The sequence below is a fragment of the Fundulus heteroclitus genome, chromosome 21 (assembly GCF_011125445.2).
Source record: "Fundulus heteroclitus isolate FHET01 chromosome 21, MU-UCD_Fhet_4.1, whole genome shotgun sequence".
Lineage (NCBI taxonomy): Eukaryota > Metazoa > Chordata > Actinopteri > Cyprinodontiformes > Fundulidae > Fundulus > Fundulus heteroclitus.
This window is the reverse complement of record NC_046381.1, coordinates 177900-198221: the sequence shown is the minus strand read 5'-3', so window position 1 is coordinate 198221 and position 20322 is coordinate 177900. Positions and strand designations below refer to the sequence as shown.

The window sequence follows — 20322 nt, the reverse complement described above, 5'->3', positions numbered from 1 at the left end:
TTAAGCTGTTTTAATTTTGACCAATTTATTTTTACATAGCATCAAAGTTTCTGTGCTGTTATTTACTGTTGCAGGAAAATGACATTAAATGGTTCATTTTGGGCAGCACAGTAATGCAGGTGCTAGCACTGCTGCCTTGCAGCAAGAAGGTCCTGGGTTTGAATCCTTGGGTCTTTCTGTGTAGACTTTGCGTGTTCTCCCTGTACACAAGGAGGCTGTCTCTGGGTACTCTGGCTTCTTCTACCAGTTTAAAAACATGATTGTTGGGTTAGTTGGTCTCTCTAGATTGGCTTTAAGTTGTGCAGACACTGAACGCGAACCAGACGTTTGGAGCAAGGGATTTACATTTTAGGTATGTAAAGGAGCGTTCAGGAGCGAATTAACGATTCGCAAGCGATGCAAAAGGCACAAAATCGGTGCAGCAGATGCACAGACAGAGGGCAACGAGTTAAAAAATCTGAACTTTTCTGTCAACATGCGTCTATTTAAGGGGCTCCTCGTCCATTTATTGAAGCACAAAAGTTACATATTTAGGCAGTACAATTAGGCTTTATTTCTATTGAGAAGTAATTGATTTACTGACTGAAGACGCCTGTAGTTTGTGTTCAGGAGGGCGATGAGTCCCTCTGGCCCCGACGCACCGAACCGGGCGTGTCTCTGGAGGATCTGGTGGACCCACGGGACCTTCTCTGCCACGGTGAGTTGAACAGACAGGACCAGCAAGAGGATAGACGCTTCTCCTACTTGATGCAGTGGTGACTAGGGGGGTGAAATGGCTGCGTTGTCAGCGCTGATTGTTTGCAAGGGAGAGGTAAAATGTTTTTTTTGTTGCAAGAGGCAAATTGTTTGCGAGAGAGATGTGGAATGTGTCTGGTAGGTTGTCTGCCTGGTTCTGGTTCTGCTGGAGGTTTTCCTCTCTGTTAAAGGGGAGTTTTCCTCTCCACTGTCGCTTCATGCATGCTCAGTATGAGGGATTGCTGCAAAGCCATCAACAATGCAGACGACTGTCCACTGTGGCTCTACGCTCTTTCAGGAGGAGTGAATGCTGCTTGGAGAGACTTGATGCAACCTGCTGGGTTTCCTTAGAGAGGAAACTGGAGGATTTGACTGAATTTGCCTTTGTAAAGTGCCTTGAGATGACGTGTGTTATGAATTGGTGGTATATAAATGAAATGATTATTATTTGTTTCAGAGAGCCTGGCTAATAATTAAGGATGGTAAAAGAAGACTGAAGGAAATTATAAAAATGTTCATGATGAACACATTTTGTGCCAAGAGCAAAACTAAATCTGTCGTGTGTTGCCCCGTTATGGACTGGGGATTTGTCCAGGGGGCAGCCTGCCTTTTGGCTAATGACTGCTAGGGATTCACACCAGTCCCCAAACTACCCATAATCCTGCAGGGACAAGCAGGTACGGATGGTGTCTGGTTCATATTCTGCTCTGGAGCTCGAACCGCCTGAAAACCTTCTTTGAGATCTGTAACAAGGTGTCGCTCTCCAGAGCTTCCACCTGAGAAACAATTGGCTTCCTGGTGAACGATGAGGCGTAATTATCATGCATAGCAGACGATATATTTATCATCCAGCAGGTGACTGCAGCAGTGTTTTCATGAGATCCTATGCCTGCGTGTTTGTGTTGAGTACGGCTGATTCTTCTTTCTCCTTCAGGCTACAGACTCCATGAGCTCCTTCCACCTCCTCCTCCTCCTCTTCTTCTTGCATAATCACGTCCTTTCATGCGGAAGCGGTGATAGTTTGCTTTTACAGATGATTAAGCCCTGTCAAAATACCACCATGGAAACAATGAATACCAAATAGGGCCAAGCCGCCTTTACATTTTAGTTTTTTTTGCCCAAATTGTCAAGTGTGAAAACTGCTGAGGAGTTTTTCCTCCTCTCTCACTTTCTCCACGCGGCCGTCACGACTGAGACGCCGTCCCCTCAGGGGTAAAAAGCGGCTGAGGACGGAGAACGGTGGAGAGAAGAGGGGGATGATGACAGAGATAGAAAAAAAAAAAAAGGTGACCAATGATTGTCCTGCAAGCCGAGAATCTCTGTTCCTTATCAAAAAAACAAGATCTCAGGTAATTACAGCTCTCACGGCGCCCCGCGGGGAGACTGATGTGGCAGAGGAAAGATAAGAAGAGATTTCACATCAAACATGCTCACAGCGGCTCTTTCAGTCCTGCTGCTGCGTTTCATTTAAGCGCAGATCAAGCTCGACCTTGGATGGAAAAACATCACAAGGCCAGAGAAAGAAAAAACATCAGATATTTCCTCAAATTATCTTCCAATAAAGCCGTACTAGAATTAAATTTCTGCAAAATAAGAAAAAACACCCGGTTCCATTTCACAATAATTAGACAAAGATAAAAGAAAAGAAGCAGAAAAAATAAACACACCCCGTGATGCGGCGGCGGCTTCAGCAGCAAAAACCTCTCAGTAACAGTTTTCTGCTGTCTCTCATTGCTGTGGAGGAATTACAGCCCACTTTTCTTTCCAGCACTCCCCCAGCAGATCAAGAAGGTTTCAGCAAGGATCTCTGAAGGCCTGGACTTTGACTGGGACATTTCACCAGCTTAATTCTTCACTTCCTCCCCCATTCTGCAGCAAAGTGGCTGCTGTGTTTGATGTAGGGCTGGGCGATATGGATTAAAAAATAAATCTCCGATTTTACCATACCAAATCCGATGAATCGATTTTTTTTCCTCCTTTTTGTTTCATAAAAAGAAATTAAAGAAATTATTTTAAAACCTTGCTTTTATATCAAGCATTTCGTCAGGGAGTTGACCTGAATTCAAAGTGCAACTAAAAACAAGCTGTGAAACATGCTTGTAAAACAAGATGGCAGCCGTGCCATTATAAACAATGAAAATATAATAAAACATTTGCTGCTAGTGGTTTTACACATTGAGCTAAGAACAGGCTTCACTGCACTTGTGAACTTCAAACTAAGTTAAAAAAAAAAGTAAATAAGTAAATGAAGTACCTCGTATTATGGTAAAAAAAAAGTTTCCACTTAACAATATTTTGACAATACATTTGCCTAAACATATATTCAGCATCACATGCTGTTCTCTTCATGGAAACCCAATGAGTGTATTGGCAAAATAAAATCCAGATTTCCCAAAAATGAAATCTTAAAGAATAGTAAATTTGAATTAATCGATTAAATCGATTTATCGCCCAGCCCTAGTTTGATGATCCAGTTTGGGCCAAGATTGAAGTATTTGTGCTGATACGCGGTGCATTTTGGTCAACAATCTCTGCGTTTGGTATCCGTTCTCTCTAAGCAACATTGTTCTCCAAGGTTCCCGTTGTTTTTGAATTCAGATGCAGCTTTGCTAACTTGTTTTAGAGAAAAGAGGCTTTCTCCTTTGCCTGTAGAGTCTGTGATGAAGCTCCTGTGTGTGTTTTTTTTTTTTTTTTTGTCGTTGCTCTGAGCTCGGCACGCTGTGACCTCGGGAAGAGGTTTCTGGGTCATCCACTCTCAGGAGGATTTACAGCAATCTTAAAAGTTTTCCTCTTGCGAATCATCTTTTTCTCTGGAATGACAGAGAGCTGCACAGTTGGGAGCACAGTTGCATTGAGGATCCGTAATGACAGCTTGGGCTCGTTCTGCATGCAGTTCTGCTGCAGAAGCACCTCTGCAGGCTCTCCCAGCGTATGCAAGGATTCTCTCTGGGTACTCCAGCTTCCTCCCACAGTCCAAAAGCATGCATGTGAGCTTAACTGGTCTGTAAAAACAGCCCTTAGATGTGACTGCATGTTTCTATGTTGCCCTGTGATGCACTGGTGAACCGTGCAGGGTGGAAATAGGCATCAGCCTATCAGGAAGGTTTTATCAGATGCTTTTCCCAGGTTCCTGGATTAACTTTGATCTGCATAAACACTTTGTGGCCCAGTTTTTACCCTATGCTCTCTTCTTTTTCTTTTCTTTTTTTCCATTTTGACTGAGAATCCTTTCTTCCTCTACATCAATTTTTCATGCTTTCCATTTTTCAAGTGACTCATTTCCCTTTTCCACCCTCAGCCTTTTCCCTTCCACACATCTTCTCAAAGCTAAAATACCTGATTTCTGAACATCAGTTCCAGCGACACAAGATAAAATTACGTTACCATGAATCAAGATGCTCTAAAAACAGAAGATTCCATGTTCTTGCTCGTTTTTGTTAGAAAATAATAAATGCTACCATTGCAAATGGCTTATATTGTCACAATAACAAGTAAACCGAATTTAATCATGAACTGAGTTAGGACAAAGTCATTACACTGCTACAGCCAATAGAGCAGCTTCTGCAGCTTAGCTTTCTCCATCCAGTGAAATACTTTACAGACAATGAGAGGAGGTGTAGTCCCAACACATCAGGCTTTCATGATTTAAAGTTTCCAACTACTGACATGTCCTTTTGTGCAAAATTTTCTGTGTCTCTGCTCTGTCTTCTCTAAGCCCCAGTGGGTGGAGGCAGATGAGCGTTCACACTGAGCCTGGTTCTGGTTCTGCTGGAGGTTTTTCCTTCCCGTTAAAGGGGAGTTTTCCTCTCCACTGTCGCTTCATGCATGCTCAGTATGAGGGATTGCTGCAAAGCCATCAACAATGCAGACGACTGTCCACTGTGGCTCTACGCTCTTTCAGGAGGAGTGAATGCTGCTTGGAGAGACTTGATGCAACCTGCTGGGTTTCCTTAGAGAGGAAACTGTCTCACCAACCTGGATGATCTGATGGAGTCTGACTTTGGAAAGAGACTTGAAATGACGTGTTGTTAATTTGGCGCTATATAAATGAAATTATTATTATTTGTTTCAGAGAGCCTGGCTAATAATTAAGGATTATAAAAGAAAACTGAAGGAAATTATTACAATTTTCATGATCAAAACTGAATCTACAGCAGTAAAATGATCAGCTAGATCTGTTTAACAACTCCTTTACTTTTCAGTATGAAAGGTTTGACGATCATTACATCATTTATAGGACGTAAACATGTTTTTGTTGCACTGATTTTAGTGGATTTGAAAAAAGTTAGTGGATAAAAATGAAATTGGAAGAGCTCCACACCAAAGCAATGCAGAAACAGCTGTAATGAAGGCTTCTAGAGGCGGAGGACTCCCATCCATCCATCCATTTGCTGAGTATTACCCTATGAAAGCTTCTATATCCATCATATCCTCTAGGCTTTACATAATTATCTAAATGTATAGTACACTTAGTGCATTGGTGTCCAAACTGTGGCCATGAAGCCATTTGTGGCCCTAGAAATTATTATTAGTGGCCTTCGATCACGATTTAAAGAATTCCCTAAATGTGGTTTGCCCACTCAGGAGCTTGATGCACATGTAAAAAAATTTATTGTGCAATTTTTACTGGTTTTCAGGCTTTTCCAAAAACCCTTTTCAGTTAATCAAAAAGTACAACCGCAAACATCCAGTGACTTTTTGTTGCTGAAAAGACACAAAGAAATCTAAAAAACCAATGATAACAAATTAATTCATGTTTTTTGCCTTTATTTTAAACCCAACAAACCTACATGACCCTTTTATGTTTCAAATCTACAAGGATTTTCAGATGCGTTTCCTAAAGAAATCAGACTCCTTTGCTTATTTCGTTCAAATATTGTGTTTAGTGTACTTTTGAGCGAGTAAATATGAAAAAGTAAAGTAGTTTCTGCAATTAGAAAGAAAATATTTAAAAAAAGAAATGTTGCCATTTTTGCCCCCAATGGCAAAAAGTTTGAACACCACTGTCTTAGTGTCTTAGTGTATGCAAAGTTCAGAAGTAATACAAAACTCTCTCATTATGTTTACTTTAATAAGGTTATTAATCGTACCTGACCTGAAACAGGAAAGCTTTAGTCCCATATCATGTCAGGCAGTACGGACATATTGTGTCTTTTTATCCAGCGTGTGTACATATGATGCTTTACCTGTATTTGTTCATTTTGACAACACCATTTATTTACTGAGAACAGAATGTAGCCGCACATGATAAAAATGTTGGAGAAGAACCTCTTTCCTCTGCGTTTTTAGAAATAAATCTCAACGTTTCCGAGGTGGTGAAACAACAGAGAGGACCGACTATGTCTGCAGCGTAATGATATGATTTATCGGTTCAACTGAGCAGGAACCAGGGCGAGCCGGCTGACCCACTTTCTCTCAAACCCTCAAACTGTAGACGCAAAAAATAAAACCATCCGGAGGACGGCTCAGGAGAAACCAGACGGTTGTTGATGCGACTGAAACGAACGTCTGAGGGAAAGTTTTTTTTGCTGCAGTTTGTTTGAAAGGTGGTTGTTTTTGTAGTTAGAGGACGAAGAGTGACCGAGCTGCAGCCTCAACATGCCTGTGATCCTCCGGGGAACAGCCGCACACACCTGAGGACACGGATGGGAGTTAAAAATACCCACACAGTCTGACATAATAAAATAGCTGGAAGCAGCACGAAGCGGAGGATTGTTTTCATGTGGAAACCCTCAGGTGGTTTGGAGCGGTGAAATGTCAGCGCGGCGGTGACGCACAGCGGGATCCGGCTTCGCACTTCAAACACGCAGCTTCATTATGGATGTGTGTCTCCTAGAGCAGGTGTGAAGGAGCCGCACGAGCACATCCAAGAACATGTAGAATCATACTATTAAAGAGTCAGAATCAATGATAAACGTGTTGAGCTTGTAAGTTTTTATGTTTGCATAAAGATACCGGGTAGGACATGTTTTGCTTCCTTTTTGTGGTCAGGACAGGCATGAGTCGGTATGAGCTTCTCAAGGTCTGAAAACACCATCAAAAAAACATTTAAGGGCGTCTCTAATGCTAGAAAAATGATATGATACGCTGATTATCTCGGTTATAACGTTTATCTCTAGCAGGGGTCTGCAACCTGCGGCTCTTTGGACCTTCCACGATGGATCTTAATGAGTTTGGATAAATATTTTCAGAGAATAATTGCATTGAATTCCCAGAACAGAATAACCCTAAAAGTCCCAGTACCGTTTTTACATGGATTTTTATTCCATGTAACAAGTAACAAGAGTTAAATTTTTGTAATTTGTAACAAGAGTTACATTTTATTTAGCTGGACTAAGCGCTCTGTATTGATAAGGTTGCAGACCCCTGACCTATAACATGTATTTTATGGCTATTTTGATGGCTACATTTACACGGTTCTGGTCTTCTCAAACTAAAATCATTGGTGTAAAAAAGTATTTCCCCCTTTACAGATTTTGTTAGTTTTTTTGCTTTTTTCTTTAAACGTTTCATCTTAAACTAACTATAATATCAAATAAGGACAACTTTAATAAATAAATAAAATTAAAAAATTTAATTTTTCAAGGTTCCAAAAGCTAACCAAACCAGCCTGGCTTGATGCAAAAAACGAACCACATATCTGTTCGATCAGGAATTAACTGGGATTAATTACAGTTAATTAGTTCAGTTTAACTCACCAAACCCAGGCATTACTGCCTGAACCGAGAAATCTCCTGAATAGGACCTGTATGACAACATGAAGTAGGATCAATGATCTTAAAAAGCAGCACATCACATCCCGATATACAGAAATTCAAGACCTGGTCAATAACAAAGCAATGGAGGTAATTCATTCTGGAAAGGATTTTAAAGCCATTTTTAAGGCTTTGGGTCTCCAGAACCACACTGAGACCCATTATCCACAAATGGAGAAAACACAGAGCAGAAGTGAACCAAAAATATTACCAGAGCTCATTCATGATTCATCCAGGAGGTCCAAGAAGAACCCAGAACAACATCTACAGATAGATAGACAGAGTTCATGATTCAACAGTAAGACAGAGAGACTGGAACCACTGATGACCTAAAATAACCCCAAGAATGTTACTGAATATTATCCCAAACATCGAGATGTTTTGGTTCTTGCAGTATGTACCGGGCATATAAGATTAGGGGTATGTTGGGTTTAGGTTGGTCCCCCCCCCTATCCTGATGATGGGGTTCACCCCCCTAGCCTCGTGAGACCATCCTGATCTCGCGAGCTTTCAAGGTTTCACTCGCAGATCAGTCTGGCTACTCTCCGTTAAAGAAAATTTGGAGCCGTTCACCAAACGAACGTCCAATCAGCGTTGGCTTTAAGGCGGGTTGAGGTGTGACGCAACGAGAAGCGCGACAGTTCAGTCTAAAGAACATGGCGGCTTCAGCCGATGAAACTAGCGTTAGCGTGGCTATCGAGCAAGTTTTATCGGAATTACAGAGTATTTCTTTGCTGAGCTAACGAGCCTTTACCTGCAGCAGCAAGAGGAGCTTGGCTTGTAGTTGTGTTTTCGTCGTCGCTGTTAGTACGTCATATGCTTCGTGGGTCTGATTGGTTTATTTGGCCCGTCTATCACCAACATAGGCCAATCAGCTAACCAGTATTTTCGCCCCTTCCCAAAGTTACTTCAACGGAAGGTTTCCAGATAGATATGCGGAGCAAATCTATCTGGCGGAGTCAGGTAATCACCCCCCTGCTCCCGGGGGCTTCGCCACTGTGGCTGTTTGAGGGGTTTCCTGGTTTTCTTTTTATATCTCTCTTTGCAGGTATAGAAGCAGACTCCCAGGATGTTATTTTGTTTTTTTCTTTTTCCTCTCTTGTATTTTTGTAAACTTTTCTTCCTTTCTTTCACTTTTACCTTTCCTTTTATGTGTCCATTGAACTTAACATAATCCCAAAAATAAAATCTAATAGAACTTTGTGCATATATATCAAGCGGAGCACTGTAGCGAAAGCGGTAATACTCCACTTGTGAAGGTAAAATCTGTTGAGCTCTCTTTGCCATTAAGACAATTCTTATGCTACACTGCCAGACAGGACACATTAAGAAAAAAAAAAAAAAGGATGGAACTATGAAGGCGAATGTCCAGCCATTATTCACAATGTTTAGCTTAAGTTCTGCAGAGCAGCAGGACGGCGATGTGAAGCATACCAGCATGTCTATCTCTGAATGGCCCAAAAACACCTCTGGTCTTAGATCCGACGGAGATGTTTACAGGCTGTTCATGCTGGAAAACACTTCAGTGTGGCTGAATTAAAACTATTCTTCAAAGAAGAATGGGCCAAAACTCCTCGACAGCACTCAATGCACAGCAAACGATATCGGTGACCGGCCCATGCGTCAAAAGCAAGAAGCTCTCTACATATCCAGCAGTGGTAAAAGTCTTTTCTGTCCTACCGTCACAGATGTAAGCATACTGAGTTTTCTGAGTGTTACTGGGACGGTGAGCCAAAAGTCTCATTCATAAAACATTTCTGCTACACACCTAGATACGGCGATATCCCACCTGAGCCGTTACAATAAGAGCCAGCAGTGCAGGAAAGGTGATTTAAGAGCGGCACTCACATCAGTGCTGCGTATCAAATCTGGGGTTGTTAGTCTCCCAACATCATTCTTTTCAAAACAATGACAGCTGACTAAATCAGTGGCTGATCAAAGGGTTCAAATTTAAATTATAGGTCGCTCCTTCTCCCGCTTCTCATCAAATCATATCTCTCTTGTTTTCCCTTTTAAATCCCGCAGCTGGGTGAATGCACGGATCATCCCTATATCACTGCCTCGACCCGGGATGCTGCAGCAGGCCTGTGAATACCTCAACAGGCCGGCTGAATGCAGCGACTCTCAACGCATCATCCTTCCACAAAACACACCAAGACGGCAAAAGATGCCTTAATCCTGCATGGAAGGGTTTTGTGAGAGAGAGTGTAAGATTTAGTTTTTCAGCAACAATCGATTCAAATCAGTTTATTTATATATAGTATCAATTCACAACAAATATCGTCCCAAGGCAGTTTAATAAAAAGATCAAATCATTCGACTTCCACTTATTATGCAAATTCGTAAAAGGAAATATTGAGCTCCTGAAAGAGTGTAGAGCCACAGTGGACAGTCGTCTGCATTGTTGACAGTCGTCTTCATTGTTATTGTTTTTATCCGGGTTTTTCGCGCATGCGCGCCGGACTGGTAGGCAAAAGGCGAACACAATGGCGGACGCAAACAGAGAAACCGACGAGTTCTCCACGTATTTTTCTTCTTTAGATAACGTATCACAAGATCGTTTTAAGAGTAAGTTGATGGTTGATGGTATCAGATTGCCAGATCCACACAGCAAAAGCCTGAAGGGACGGAGCGAGTCTGTGAAATGCTGGCCAAGTGTTCCGTACCGCGACATACAGCTGCCTTATAAACACGGCAGGCCAGTACAGATGAGAGAGCATGAAAGACATGAAATCACTGGACGGCTACAATTATTTCATATCGGGAAAAAGGCTCCAGCAACGCCATGAGGGATTAAGCGGTCAGAAAATGGATGGATGGATGTTCAGACATGTTTGTTTAACAGCAGAAAGCGACGTCGGACACCGACCGCGTCTCAGCAGAGAGGAAGACTCGCCAGGTAGGTTAAAAAAAACATCATTCACTACGGATTATTTAGGTGTTTTTGTCTTGTTAAAATGGGTGGGGGTGTTGGCGACATTGCAGCGTAAACACAGAAGTACAAGCGCCCGTGAACCGGGGCGTAATGGAGCCGCCGGAGAAGCGGCTGCTACAGCAGCAGCAGCCGCTTCCCTGGCCCGTGTAGCGATCGCTACCTCCCCTCCGCCGCTATTTAAGTAGAACAATGACTAGAGCAGAATTAAGTTGTATTTACCGGAGATGAAGTGTAGACTGCAAATTCTGTCGTAATATGATCGCTCCCCCAGTCCATTGGGAGGGTCTGCCTGCGCTCTTTTCATTGAAAATATCCATTTCTTTCTTCGTCCTTCCTCCTTCGGTAAACGACAGAAACGTACATCCAACGATTTGGAATGCCTCTCCGTGCAACCGGGAGCACAACAAGTCGTAGGCATTGCTTAGATTCCAAAAATAAACGAAGTAAAAGTACGCTTTAAATCACCCGTTTTGTCATGTTGTAGACGAGAGCAGCTCTGTTTTTTGCCAACCACAGTGCCCGGATGTAGCGCTGACGTCACGCGTGAACTACCCTATACTGAGCATGCATGAAGCGACAGTGGAGAGGAAAACTCCCCTTTAACAGGGAGGAAAAACCTCCAGCAGAACCAGAACCAGGCTCAGTGTGAACGCTCATCTGCCTCGACCCACTGGGGCTTAGAGAAGACAGAGCAGAGACACAGAAAGCACAGAAGCTCACATTGACCCAGGAGTACTTTCTATTTTAGAACCCCTCCAGCTGGGTTTTAAACATAGGATATGTGGAAAATAACGCCATGCCCACTTTTGCCCAAGGTGGAGGATCTGTGATGCTGAGGATCTATTTCTCTTTCAAACTCTCCAGGAACGTTGTTTGGTCCCTTGGATCATGAACTTATTTTTATTTATTTTTTAAATCTGGAGTCCTTAACCAGAATACTGCAAATGGTTCATCTTTGGGTCTTTCATGTTCCAAACCATAAGGTCAGATCAACACAGAAATGGATCAAGGCTGCACAATATAACGTAAACTTATCGTCATCACAATATCATGAATTGCAATATGCATATTGCAAAGAATTGCCCAGAGTGTTAGCTAATTATTTAAGCACACTGGAGTCAGGCTCTAACATGTTTGGTGACATTAGTTGTTCAATGCAACATAAGAAGGTTGAGAAGATAAAGTTGATCAGAAATACAACAAAGGTGTTTTATTGCCAAAACATCACAAATCGGAACCTTTTTATTAAAACCGTGTGTTTAAGACGGAAATGATGAATGTGTTTCTCTTTTAGTAGCTGAATAGACTGCTGGTTAACTGGGGTCTGTGTTTGGTGTGATAATAAAACAGAAAGTCATTTAACACTTACATTTCTTCTGTAATTATCGCAACCCATATTGTTATTGCAACAATTACTAATAATATCGTGTATCGCAACATTTTCTAATATCGTGCAGCCCGAAAATGGATCATCAGACCCAAAATCAACCATTTCGACCATTTCAGTTTTCCCACCAAGATCCTGTGGAAAACCTGTGGAGACCTTGTGAAACATTGCAAAAGAAGACTAAGAGCTGTTTTACTGGTTGTCCAACAGCAGTAATGACAACAAGTGTCCCAGCAGTGAATTTAAACCAATACGTGAATAAAAATCACAATGAATGGCAGAATTTTCCAACATTTTCTAGTGAGAGATTATTTTTACAGGATTTAAGATGCAATTATTTCAAAGCCTTTGTACGCATCTCCACAGGGTTACCAATAAACATGGCTGCCTATGTATAAAGAAGCACACGTTTTACAGTGAATGGTTGAACGGTTCACACATGGAGGACTCTGCAGACCCCCTGCATAAACAATCACCCCAGAGTTTTCATGGTGGATGGATGGGTGGCAGAAGCTGGGAGGATAAAATATATTTTCTCTTCTCTCTGAGAAAATGGCATATGTGTCGCCACTGCCAACATAAATATTGATAAATGCCAGCCGCGATAAGCCGATTTCATCCACTTCTACATTATCTGACCAGCTGATTTATCGGCTCTGAGTCCGGATTTGCATTCACAAACAGAAGCTGGGATGGAGCGAGCAGCCAAACTCATTTCTTTCCTCACCTCAGTCGTCCTTTGGAGCCCGAGATTCTCACCTGAACGCCAGCGGAGGAAACACACTATTTCACCAAATGAAATCATAAACCACAACAGCTGAGAGTGATTTACAGCGGCTCAAGCACACATGACAGCTGGATGGATCTTTACTGCCGTGTGAGTGGATTTTAGTGCCTAATTAATCTTTGCGTGCTTTTACATCCTTTTTATTTTGCCCATCTCCTGCTGATGTGGTGGAACTTGTGGGATTTCTGCAGGAGGATAAACGGGTCAGAGAGGAAGCAAACATGTTTTCCTCCGCTGTCTGAGGAGTCTGTGGGTACGGTGCTGAGGCAGCATTGGCACTAAGCTGGCGTGGAGACCTGTTCACCCACACATACCCAAGTTTGGACCGCAGATAAAACTCCTTCAGAGCGCGTCTAACAGCGGAAACAAGCAGTTGCTGCTGGGTTAAGAGAAGGCAACCAAACAGGATGTCCTTCTGCAAGGACAAGTGTCCTCTGCAAAAACAGACTAAACTAAACTAAAAATAAGTTAAAATTTTCTTGAAATGAGTGTATTTGTACTTTATTTAAGTGGGTAAATAAGATAATCTTGCCAATTGAATAAGATTTTTCCACTTAAAATAGGAAGAACTCATCTCCATCAACTTATTTCAAGTGCATTATATCTAATTATCTTATTGTAGGGGTAAAATTACTCATTCCATTGGCAGATAATCTTATTTACCTACTCAAATCAAGGACAAATACACACATTTCAAGACGATTTTACATATTTTTAGTTCTGTTTTTGCAGTGCTACAACCTGATCAATTAACTCCCACTGGAGCCAGGCAAATTAACGAGGTGCCTTTTTCTTATATGCATTTAAAAATATACAACTTTATGCTGTTCAAAGTTATTTTTCAGCAGAAAGTGACAATTAAGAGCGGCAAAGTCAAAGAGTCTGTGGTTTGTTTGGTTCTCGCCAGAACTAAAGCTAACCTGTGGATAATAGATTTCAAAGGAGATAATTGTTTTTCAAAGCAAGTGACGCTAAAGTCTAAAAACATCTGAGCAGAACCGAGGTTTCCTCAGCTGTTACCCTGAGAGTCTGCAGTTAAAAAACGCTGTGGGTCCTTCAGCCAGAGGCTCCATCTCTATCTCCAGGTCCTAAAGTGGCCCTCAGCCATCAAGCTCGACTGAGACTCGACGGATAACAGTGGAGATTAGGATCACTGAAACGCTCAGGAAGTGACACTTTCAACAATTCAGCACCTCAAGCTAGAGAATGAAACTCTTCAATCAAACCCAAATGCTATCGCAGCCTCTCTTCCGGTGATATCAGAACATTTCTACACCAGCAAGCTGCCCAGCAGGACAACCAGAGCACTGCAGAACTCAGCAGGTAACCCTTCCAGGCTGGGGTGAATAAATAAAGCACAACCTGTTGGATGCATTGGCTTCTGTTTAACCTCCACCTTGAAGGACGCGTACGTCACGCTCCTGATGGAGTATCAGACGCCCTGCAGGGGGGGGGGGCACATCACCGCTGGTTTGTCAAAGCTTCGAGGCGAGGTTGTTGGGGAAAAAAACCTGAGGTGGTGATGAGGTGATGACACGTTTTAAGAGCCGCCTTCAAAACGTTTCTTCCAGGTTCCCATTAGCACCTTGAAGTCTTCGCCGACAGTTTGACACGAAGCATGCATGAGGAATATCTTTCAATTTAAAAAGCAATTTTATACTATTTTATGATTTCCTTCAACCTGATTTGGTTTACAGAGATGCTTTTTCAACCAAGGACATAGAAACATGAGTTACTGCTGTAGAGTTTCAGTTTATCACAGGATGATGAACTCAAAGTAACAGAAAAAACACTAGTTTCTTTATTTGAACTAACATTTTTTGGTCTTAATAAGTTGTTATCAAGGGGAAAAACTTTGTTTTCTTTATATCAAGCGTTCACTATGTTGCATCACCAAATAAAAATGAACAGTTATGGAGAATTTTTTGTACGGAAGTTAGTTTTAGAAACGCTAAATTGTACCACAATTCTGATGGTTATTGCTTTAAGAAATAGAAAACCCAAAAATATTACATAGGATCATTAAAAAACAATATTTTAAACATAAATGCCAGGCTTCAATTGAATTGAATTCAGTTTATTTATACACTATCAATTCACAACACACGTCTCCTGAGATTTTGTGAAAAGTAAGTTAAATTTTTATTCACCAAATACTGGGTTGGGCCTCCTTTTTCATAAATTAATCAATGCACCTATAAACTCTTGAATGGGTCTGGCTTGACAATCATCTCAAGGCTGCTGGAGCACTTTTTCCTGCTAAATGTTTTCCTTCCAATCAACTTTCCATGAATGCACTGTAACTTCCATCTGAGCCGTTCTTGTATACTTTCTGATTTTACGTCATAAAATCATCATCAAGACGCAAACTGCTGAGATATTTTTATTTGACAAAGTATGTTTATTCAACATAATCCAAAGTAACTCACCAAGACCGTAAAGATGTCGCTCCGGTTTCCTCAGAGATGATGATCCAGTCGTAAACACAATCAATCCCAAAAGGAGGGAAACTTTCTGTTAAGAGAGGAAAACAACAACAGAGACCCAGTTAAGTTATTTTTGACGTCAACGCATTCAATTGTTTGATTTATACATGATAAATGCTGTGAAATGATCCTATTTTTGTTTGAATTGTTAGTTTCTGATTCCTGAGTTATTTCCACAAATGATGTTTTGTTTAACTCAGGATTTGCATTATGAATGGGTTATAATAAATAAAATGTCGTTCTAAATTATCAATGCTAGTTTGATCTTATTCCACATTCTTTAAGATGAACTTTGGTTCTCTAACTTGGATCTGCAGTGAACCAGGATTCACTGAATCATTCTGATTATAGTTTTCAACCATTTTATTTGTCCTTTTTCTTTCTTTTGCATGTACACTGCAAAAAGGGAACTCAAAGTAAGTAAAATTCTCTTGAAATGTGTGTATTTTTGAGAAGGTAAATAAGACTATTTGTCAATGAAATAAGATTTTTGCACTTAAAATAAGAACAACTCATCTCCATCATCTTATTTCAGGTGCAGTATGTCTAATTATCTTATTTTAGGGGTAAAAATGCTCATACCATTGGCAAATGATCTTATTTAACTGCTCAAATCAAGAAAAAAAATACACTAATTTCAAGAAAACTGTACTTACTTGTAGTTCCCTTTTTGCATGTAAATAGTTCCTTAGCTTCTTTTTATCTTCATTTTGCTTAGTAGTTTAGTTAAGCTTCACTAGCCTAGTAGAGAGGATTTATTGATTGAAATATAGTGTTAATTCAGATAAACAGCATTATATTATCATGTTCTCTGGATGTTCATTTTATTTCTGTTAATAAATTCTTGAACTTGAAGAGAAGTTGTCACTCCTTTATTCTACACTGCAAAAACGGATCTAAAAATAAGTAAAATGTTCTTAAACATAGTGTATTTGTCCTTGATTTGAGCAGGTAAATAAGATTGTCTGCCAATGGAATGAGTATTTTGACCCCTAAAATAAGATAATTAGATATACTGCACTTGAAATAAGATAATGGAGGTGAGTTGTTCCTATTTTAAGTGCAAAAATATTATTCCATTGGCAAATCATCTTATTTACCTGCTCTAATCAAGGACAAATACACTCATTTTAAAGAACATTTTACTTATTTCTAGTTCCGTTTTTGCAGCGTATATGTGTGTGCAGAGTTTGTTAGTGCTCAAATTCATTCCTTTCAACTATTGTCCTGATTTTCAGCTGTTTGGGCTGATATTCATCAGACAATACCCAACAGACAGAGAGTTATTTATTAAACATTAAATAACTTTCGTAATGGCACAACAACATCAAGACAAGGAAAATTTACTTGAGCAGAAATGTTTGGGAGGAACCTAAACAAAATCCATTGGGTCCAAAAGAATAACATAAAAATGTGACACAAAGAGAGTGTTGGACCTCATAAACAGCTGAATAAATGGAAAGCTGCTTCAGGAAAACACGTCAACATCAACCACGTACAAGAACAAATTGACATTTTCAGAGAACACGGCTCTAAAAGACAAAAAACCTGCATGCAAGATAATCTTTACACATGTCCAGGATATGCATCTCATAATGTAATCCCAACCCTACAGCGCGTAAGAAGCCCTTGACAGCTTCTGTATAATTCAGCAACCACTTTAACCTTCATGCATTCATTTCCTCTCAGCTGTGAGTTACATTTAAATAATGTGGGACAGCTTTCTGCTGACGTTCCAGCCGTTAACCGCCATCCTGCTGAAGTCCTGCTAAACCTAATGGAGAACAGCTATTTTCTAGTTAATGCAATCACGACCTAAAACGCCAATTAAAGGAGAAGCACAGTGCTCTGACTGACATGAACGTATTCAAGGAGGGTCAAGTACCACCGAACGAGTGTGTGCTGTTGCCTGGTGATATTAAGAGTCCAGACACTAAACATTTAAACGGGATCTTAGAGATCTAAGCAGTGGCACACTACATTCTGCATTAGGGACAGGATCAGTAATCCATACTGAGCAAACAGTCCGCCTCCTGTTGGTGAAACCAACGGGGAAGACGGCAAACAGCTGGAGCAGAAAACACACATCAGGTTAGGAAGACGAGTGAAGAGATGGAGAAACGAAGGTTTGAAGGATGGATAAATGGATAAATGTTGATCCTACATCTCAAGATTTACAGTTGGTGAACTTTTTATTGTTGGAATATATTTTCTTCACTTTTTTTCTTTGTTTTAAATAAAAACTAATTTGTGTTTTCTTTTATCTCACTGACGGTTCTACTTGCACTTTGAGGTCTCGTTGAATAATCTTGCTCTACTTTATGGAACTCATTGATTGATTTCGTGATTATTTAGGATCACTGTGATATTCCGCCATCTCTGAAGTTCCGTTCGATCTTTACTGTCGTTTCTTCAAAAGGTTGTCTTTTGTGGGTTTTTTTTTTTTTGTAATTTTCCTCCGTGTCCTTGCTTCCCCCTTGTGACTGCCATTAATTTCCATTCCCCATCTTCCTTTTTAAATCAATGGCAATTTCACAGAGAAGCTGCGGCTGTTTCAGAGAGTCACGTGCAAAGGAAATGGATTAAAAGAAATCTATAGGAATAAACTAACATTCCTCTGACACCTGGAAACACAGTGATTATTAAACTGAGACTTCGGCCTGAGAATTCAAGAGTTTAGAACAACAAACAATTAAAATTATACATATTAAAGGGTCCGTTTACATTTAGTATGCCAGTGGATTAAATTAGCTTCTTCTCTTTGTTCTCCATCAGAGCATTTGCTCCTTTGCCTCCTAAGGAGTTCAAGTCAAAGAGGCTTCATGCAACTGATCAGGATTCTCCAGTACAGCTCACTTTAAAGGTTTTGACACTTCAGGGACTATATATATATATATATATATATATATATATATATATATATATATATATATATATATATATATATATATATATATATATATATATATATATATATATATATATATATATATATATATATATATGTTTTGGCCTGGAATCACCTTGGGACACACCTAAAGGAGTTAGAGAGTCTCCCTGAGGGAAAAGGGTGTTTGTTTTCCTCCTGAAACCATTCCTGAGACCTGATTGATTGATTGATTGATTGATTGATTGATTGATTGATTGATTGGCAAGATGGATGTGAATGGATTGATGGTTGGTTAGGTTGGTGGATGAAGAGATGAATGGATGGATTGTGTGACCATACAAAATGGTAACTACCCTCTACTTGTATAGCGGCTTAAAACAACATTCACCCATTCACACACTGATAGTGGTGAGCGTGTGAATCATCTATACCCTGGCCTACCAGGGCACGGATGATTGGATAGGTGAAAATGGTGGATCATGGATGGATGGGGAGGGTTACGGCTGTAGGTTTCTCACCCAGTGGTGCAGACTGGACTCTATATCAATCATGCAAAACTGGCTGTGGCAGCAAGTGCCTATGATTGGCTGTAAGGACGTTAGACCCGCCTCCAGCATGCTGGGCTTCTGATTGGACCATCTCCAGAAGCTGTGGACCAATTCAGACCTTTAGACTCTCAAAGCACTGTTGTGTTGAGAACCTTGTGATTGCTCTACCCTCTGCTATTTTGTCTGCTTGTTAGTTTACGGCTCGTTAAATTTGAAAAGACCCAACTTAGAGAACTACTTGTTTGTGTTTCTTGTTGGGTTTGTTTAGCTTAGAAACTGTTTTATTTAATTGCCGTTTATTTATGTTCATCTGGTTAAACGACGTGTTGGAGATTTTTTTTGTTTGTTATAGTAATAATTCCCTCAATTAGACTCTTTAATTATGTTACCCCAGTCTTCCAGCCAAATGTTGGCGTAACAGGGAGTGTGAATGAATGAATGACCGACTGACTGACTGACTGACTGACTGACTGACTGAATGAATGAATAAATAAATAAATAAATAGAGGGATGAGCTGGTTAATAGGTTTTGTAGGATGGATGGATGGATTAAATACCTTAATCTTACAGTAAATCCTTTCCGACTTTCCTAAAGTTTTGGAATAAACCAAACTCCCCATCTGAGATAATTTGAACCTAAATAATATCTTAGAAATAGAAATCTTTCAAATACTTGTTTCACAATCCTGATTCCTTTGAATGTAAACCAGTTAACAACATTGAATCATCCTAAGCAAACTGAAATCCTACAACACAGCGGCGGTCGTGAAGATAGCAGAAACCATCTGGTAACAGCTGCAGAGCAAACTCTAGTCAGCTTAGCTGCAACATACGCTTTAAAAAAAAATGAACAATAAACAACTCCAGCACATCTTATAGAACATCCCCAGAATAAAGAGACGAAAAGCAGGAAAGCAACAAAAAGCAAAAGCCTGTGAATACGGGACCGGCTGCTGATTGAGTCCAGACGTTGACAAATGGCTGTCATGTTTTCTGTCAGTTGTTTTCACGCCATCACTCCCTCCCTGTTTGTCTCTGCTGGTGCGAGCGACAGCTCCGAGGCACAGCGCGAGTCTGGCCATCACCCAAACACAGGAATATTTCACGGGGCACGGATGGTGACGGCGACCCGCGTGGCTGGATGAAAACACAAACCGGGTCGATAGACTGACTGACACGAAGCTCCGACTCATGACTCACGTCTTACTCTGACAAATCTATCAGGACTCGCCACAGACTGAAACTGGAGGTCAGAGTGCTAATTTACATCTCTGCAGCGGAGACCTGAAGGTGTCTCCAAGGCAGCAGGACATCTATCCATGTGCTGGACTAATAAACAACAGGAGACCAGCAACTATCATGAAGATCCAGCTTTACTTGCCAGATTTTCCTCCATATCAGGTGTATCTCATCCATCCATCCGTTTTATAACACGTCTATCCCTTGTGGGGTTGTGAGGGGTGTGTATCTCATTATCATCATAATAATCATCATCATCGTAACCAGGTTGATGCCCAATAAGTAGGTTAAAAAGAGATTAATTACAAGACATTGAGGATGGCAACCATTTTCCCAGGAGTGGACGTCCCAGCAGACTCACCCCAAGGTCAGCGTGTGCGATCCTCAGAAAAAGTGCAAAAACAACCCGAGAGCTCCGCCTCAAACTCTGCAAGTTCATTACAAGACGACTGGATAGAGACTGACCCAGTGTGGCTCTTTTGGAAGGGCTAAAGGAGGGGAAATAAATCTTGAATATGGGAGCAACTTAAGTTTGCAGAGCTGTACCTCTCCTTTTTTTT

At 40.7% G+C, this 20322-nt stretch overlaps 1 protein-coding gene across 1 annotated transcript in view; it reads right to left on the bottom strand.

Moving 5' to 3' along the window:
• Positions 1-20322, bottom strand: part of rnf152 (ring finger protein 152) — a 65950-nt gene that overhangs the window by 2970 nt on the left and 42658 nt on the right. The window contains exon 2 of the mRNA XM_012882583.3: positions 15029-15113. The gene's annotated coding sequence lies outside the window, so the exon portion shown is untranslated. The remainder of the gene's footprint in view (positions 1-15028; positions 15114-20322) is intronic.